The sequence below is a fragment of the Suncus etruscus genome, chromosome 2, assembly GCF_024139225.1.
Source record: "Suncus etruscus isolate mSunEtr1 chromosome 2, mSunEtr1.pri.cur, whole genome shotgun sequence".
NCBI classification, from domain to species: Eukaryota; Metazoa; Chordata; class Mammalia; order Eulipotyphla; family Soricidae; genus Suncus; species Suncus etruscus.
The window spans coordinates 138,690,508-138,696,739 of NC_064849.1; positions in this window are offsets into that span (position 1 = coordinate 138,690,508).

Sequence of the window (6,232 nt, forward strand, 5' to 3'; positions counted from 1 at the left end):
CAATAGGGATAACTATATTTTTTGCTAAAAGCTGCTTTTTGCTATTACTTTAAAATAGTATGGTTTGGTAGGGGAGACTAAAACAAAAAAATTAAAAATCATAGACTGATCTAGTATGTAAAGGAAAATGTTTTTGTTCCAAACCACCTGTGCCAGTTCAGCCAGCAGAAGTAGGAAAAAAAATGAAATTCAAGATTATCTACAAGATTTAAATTTATAATGTTTTATAATATAATTTGCATTTTCAAAAATTGTGTATCAATTTTGTTTTTAAAATAGTCTTTTTTCAAACATTTTTTTAGGGAAAAGATCTGTCAATATGGTAGGACTCATTATCTAAAGGCCTTTAAGAATTTGCTTAGCAATTCAGAGACAGCCCAGTTCAATCTGTTAAGTCAGGGTTATAGTCTTAACAGTATTTTACCTTTTTTTTGGCTTGTGATGCCAAAGACTGACTCACTTGTTTTATTTAGATCTCTGAGATACCATTAGAAAAAAACAATTGAATGAAGTAAAAACTGCATGCTTTCAATGTGAACACAGTTTCCAGGAAAATCCACAAATCCTCCTTAAAATACTAGACATTCTGGAGTCACATCTAACTCTATCACTTTCTTCCCTATGGATTCCTCAATAATTGTTTTGCAGTTCTTATCAGATTGGCTCATTCGACATCTTACCAAAGCTGTTCTAATATAATGTGTATGTCAAAGGATTAAGAATAAAAGTACTGTGCATTTTCATACTAATCCCTGTTCATGCCATTAGTTCTGCTAAGAAAATAACCCTGCATGAAACTTTTACATACTGCATGTGGTAACAGTGTGAAGTATGGGATTAAGTACAGAAAAATTGGAATGTCTAGTGGCATCTTAGAAGTCAAATAGTGGGTGACTGACTGTGAGGTTTCATATATAAAAGTCTTGTGTTGAATATTTCTTGATTCATTATTATTGATCTGGGATTCTAGCCCTTTCAAATTCTGTAAGCTCCAAATACTCAGTAATGAATTCCTTTCTGTTTTAATTTCAGTAAAAGATTCTATATCTTCAATTAACTTATTAATACTGAAATGATTGCAAGGAACAGGCCCTCAAAAAAGTGTGGGGACTGAGACCTCATTCAATTATCAAATTATGATTTCATGAAACAGCCTTCATCATGGTTGCCTTGATTGTTCATTGGTGATATAAATAGATGCTATGAGAGGATAGAGACATTTATAGGCTAAATAAATTATTCTGTTTAAAGAGGGATATCACTAACAATTTCACAATAAGAGATATATGTAGGATGGGACAAGGAAAACCCTGATATATAGTCATCCTAGAAAATGACACTCTGTAGGGTAGGTGGACTTTCGGACTTGAGGGTTTACAGAAAGGGAGAGCTAAGATCATGGTAAAAATCAAGGGATAGATCTGAAATAATTTTTAATAGTTTGTGTCAAAGAATTCTTTTTTCTTTTTTCTTATTTCCTTCCTTCCTTCCTTCCTTCCTTCCTTCCTTCCTTCCTTCCTTCCTTCCTTCCTTCCTTCCTTCCTTCCTTCCTTCCTTCCTTCCTTCCTTCCTTCCTTCCTTCCTTCCTTCCTTCCTTCCTTCCTTCCTTCCTTCCTTCCTTCCTTCCTTCCTTCCTTCCTCCCTCCCTCCTTCCTTCCTTCCTTCCTTCCTTCCTTCCTTCCTTCCTTCCTTCCTTCCTTCCTTCCTTCCTTCCTTCCTTCCTTCCTTCCTTCCTTCCTTCCTTCCTTCCTTCCTTCCTTCCTTCCTTCCTTCCTTCCTTCCTTCCTTCCTTCCTTCCTTCCTTTTTCTTTCTCTCGAATTCTGGCATCCCATGTAGTCCCTCGAGCCTGCCAGGAGTGACTTTTGAGCACAGAGTCAGGAATAACCTCTGAGCTTGAGCGCCGCCCGGTTGTGACTCAAAACCAACAACAACCAAAAACAAAAAAAAGCAACAACAAAAAAGGAGAATCTTTAAATAGGAGAGACAACTGTGAAGAAAATTTAGAAACATCTAGAGAATTGATACCACAAACTCTACTTTTAGTTTTCTTTGCTAGCAGTTGGGCGTTCTACTGAAAGATCTTGTTATAAGCTCACAGAGAAAATTTCCTTGCCATTAGGTGGGGATTTATCCATGATTTTATTGACAAACAGAATCATATTATAGTTTATCCCAAATAAACAATTGTAAGTTTGAGAAAATCAAATTGCCAAGTTATGCAGCAAAATACAAGGGGGAATGTAGATGGGAATATATTTTGAAGGTGAGTGAGGCATATGATTTTAGATTGTTCTAATTTTTTCATATAAACTCTTTTACCAGATTTTGGATTAAAGATGATGGTTTGAGAGATGGGATTCCTACTAATTTTTGAAGTTAATTATTTAAATCTCGACCCAGTACCAACATAAACTAAATAAAATGGAGAAATCAGAAAATCTTGGGTGAAAGAAAAAGTCGTGATATTTACTATCTGGGGTCACTGGGGTATAAGAATAGAATTAAAATATATGAGTGCAACACCTCTTTATAACTCTTTTCTTCTGTGAAAGCCCATAGGACATGCCTTTTGCAATAGCACTTGAAACATACTAGGGACATACCATTTACATTCTGAAAACTGATTATCCTTTATAATTTCTATTTAAAGGTAGGAGCTGCTGTTCTTGAACTTGAATCTTTAATTTTCATAGGCATGCTAGAATCTGGTAGTAAAAAATGTCATAAGCTAGCTGAGCATTAAACCTATGTTGGCCACATGCAAGACAAGCAGCATACCCACTGAATTTCGCTCCTGTTCCATGAAGTATGTTTTATGATTTCTATGGCTTTCCCTAAATGGCCAGCATTGTTTCCTGGAAAATCATAAAACTCCCCATACTTTTCTTGTTTAAGTACAAATTTATGTTTGGGATAACATTTAGGATCCACAACCTAATAAAGTAACAAAGTTCTTTTTCTTGCTTAATTTATTTTTCTCTTCGTGATTCTGTAGATATGATAGTATGGTATTTCCTGCTGCTTCATCTGTTTTATTCTGGTCAGTGTTGCTGGATTCAATTCTATAATAGTATCCCGGATGAGTAGAATTTGTATTAAGTGCTCTGGAAGGATTGTGAGTGTGGGCAAGAACAGAAAAAAAAAATATAAGGAAGATACTCTTACACTTTTTTTTAATCTTAGCAATGTTTCTTGAAATACCAAAAGGAGATAATTTAAAATTTACATAGACCAAAAATCTTCATCACACATTTGGCAGTGTTTATGATCTGTTCTTAGAATGAAGCTGTTTATTAGACTGTTAATCATTTGCTTCTGTTTTTTTTTTTTTTTTTTTTTTAGTATCTGACTACTCTTCTGCTACATTCCTAATTCATAATTCAGCCTCATAGGCACATGTCCTGTATTAGATCTATCTCCTATTAGTTTATATGGGCCAGTGAGGCTATTTCTTCCAGTGCCTTGAAGCTAAGAATTAACCAGCACAGAGAAACTTTCCTTGTATTTTTATTTATATATTTAAAGTATATTATAGTTTATTAACACTCAATGCGACAATGCTTCTGAGGTTCAATCTAAGGATATGGTTGCTGTTGGTGCTTAACAAAAGAAAAAAAGACAGGGGCCAGATTGACAGTACAGTGGGTAGGACACTTGCCTTGTAAGTGGTCCACTCAAGTTTGATCCCTGGCATCCCTTTTGGTTCCCTGAACACTACTGCTAGGAGTGATTCTTTTTTTTTTTTTTTTGGTTTTTGTTTTTTGGGTCACACTTGGCAGTGCTTGGGGGTTACTCCTGGCTCTATGCTCAGAAATCACTCCTGGCAGGCTCAGGGGACCATATGAGATGCCAGGATTCGAATCACCAACCTTCTGCATGCAAGGCAAATGCCTTACCTCCATGCTATCTTCTCCGGCCCCTGGGAGTGATCCTTAAGCACAGAGTCTGGAATTATTTCTGAGTATGTTTTGATGTGGCCCAAACAAAAATAGCAAAGAAACATTTTTCATAAACTCTTCATATCTAACAATCTTTATTCTAAAGAGAACAGAGTCAATGACTTCCTCCTAATGAGCACATGACTGAAATTGCTTTCCTATTATAATCTATGTTTTTGATATTTAATTAGAAAAGTGTCTAAAGTTCCTACAGAAAACACAGTACATGTTGTGATGTCCCGTTCCATAAGAGTTAGCAGTGAATTTCAAATACCTTCATGGCAGGAATTGATAGGGACAGCCATGTTTATTGGCATTTACTCTGCTACAGAACTGCTCAACGTTACTATGCCAATGGCCAGTCCTCTTGTCTTGTAGCAATGTTTATTGCTACAGCTTTCCCCCTGAATTGACTGCCCCTGCCAATCTGTGGAATGCCATCTTTGTTCCTTCATATATCTTGTGCTGACAAAGATGTAATCATACTCCTCTCCAAACCAACATTTGTAAACAAAATAAAAATGTGGTATATACCATATATGCTTGAGTATAAGTCAACCCAAGTATAAACTGACCCCCCTAATTTTACCCTAAAAACTGGGAAAACTTAGTAACTCGAGTATAAGTTGAGGTGGAAAATGCAGCAACTACTGGTAAATTTAAAAAATAAAAATACATAACCAAAACAATTTCAATATTGAGGAATCAGTAGGTTAAATGTTTCTCAATATTTATTGCTAAAGAAAAACTGTAAGCTAGCAACCATAAGTTTAAAATTTTAAATAAAGTGCAGAAAACTGTAGCTTAACAGGTAATCAAGCTAAATCACAAAGGTTAAAATCCTTCAAAACTGGAATCCTCCTCCTCCTCCTCATCTGTATGTCCAGAGCTTCAGCTATATCTGATGTGAGGGTAGCAGCATGGACATTCTCATCATCACTGAGTTCGCAGGTATCATCATCACTGCTGTCGGTCTCATACAAAGTGCAGAATCTTGTCAGTTAAATGGTCAGTGGCATCAGTTCAGCCTCCTACAACTTGTGGACTGAGCAGAAGCACCACCCCCTCCAGTAGATGGCAGAAGACAACTGGACACTCCGTGCATTCGGTGCACAAACACCGAATCAAAGAACCTGCATGACTCGAGTAGAAGTCGAGTTATATACTCGAGTATATACGGTAAGTGTTGTTTCTCTCTTTTCTGGGGTCCCTTTCCTAAATATCTCTTTCTACCACTACCACCAGAGGTTTAAATTTCTGGCACCTGTTTTCCTCAGAAGCCAGTCTATTTCTTGTCCTGTATTCAAAATAATATAGCCTATGAACTGTGAAGTTTTCCTCCAGTCATAAAAATATACAATTTCAAAAGTATACAAGAAATATACAAAAGTTTTCTACTAGTCATAAAAGTATGCAATTTCAAAAATATATCTCTCAAAGTTGTCAGAAACGTCAAATCCTTTTCAGAGTTCCTTTTTTCTTCTTTTGATCTCTCATGAGCATTTGGATGGCTACTAACATGTCATTGCAGAAGGCAACACAACCACATTATCTTCTTTTTCTTTTTCTTTTAAATAATTTTCTTATTCAAACACTATGGTTATAAACATGTTCATAGTCAGGCTTCAGTCATAGATTGCACACCCCTTTTCATCAGTGCAACTTTTCCCACCACAAATTGTCCCCCATTTCCCTTTCCCCCCACTTCCTACCTGTCTCCGAGACAGGCATTCTATTTCTCATTATCATTGTCGTTATCTTCTATTCTGTCAGGCTTCTCCCTGGACTTAAAATAGCATTAGGTGCTGCCTTTGTCCAAGGTTTTTACATTATGAATTAGGATTCTACCACAATTTGCTTTCAGTATCAATTCCAAGTTTATATTTTGAATCTTATGTCTTGTCTGAATTTTGAAAGTGTTTCTTTATTCATTAGAATAATATCTAAAGCTGAGAAACAGGTTGAAGTTCTGATCTTTGTTTTGTTCTGTTTTTTTTGTTTTTTGTTTTTGGTTTTTCGGGCCATACCCGTTTGGTGCTCAGGGGTTACTTTTGGCTAAGTGCTCAGAAATAGCCCCTGGTTTGGGGGGACCATATGGGACGCTGGAGGATCAAACCGTGGTCCTTCCTTGGCTAGCGCTTGCAAGGCAGACACCTTACCTCTAGTGCCACCTCTCTGGCCCCTGAAATTCTGATCTTACTGGAGAGCAAGAATCCAATGTGATATATAATTCAGCAATCTCACTTTAATCTCACTATTAGCATATTTTATGACTTCACCCATAACTCTGTAA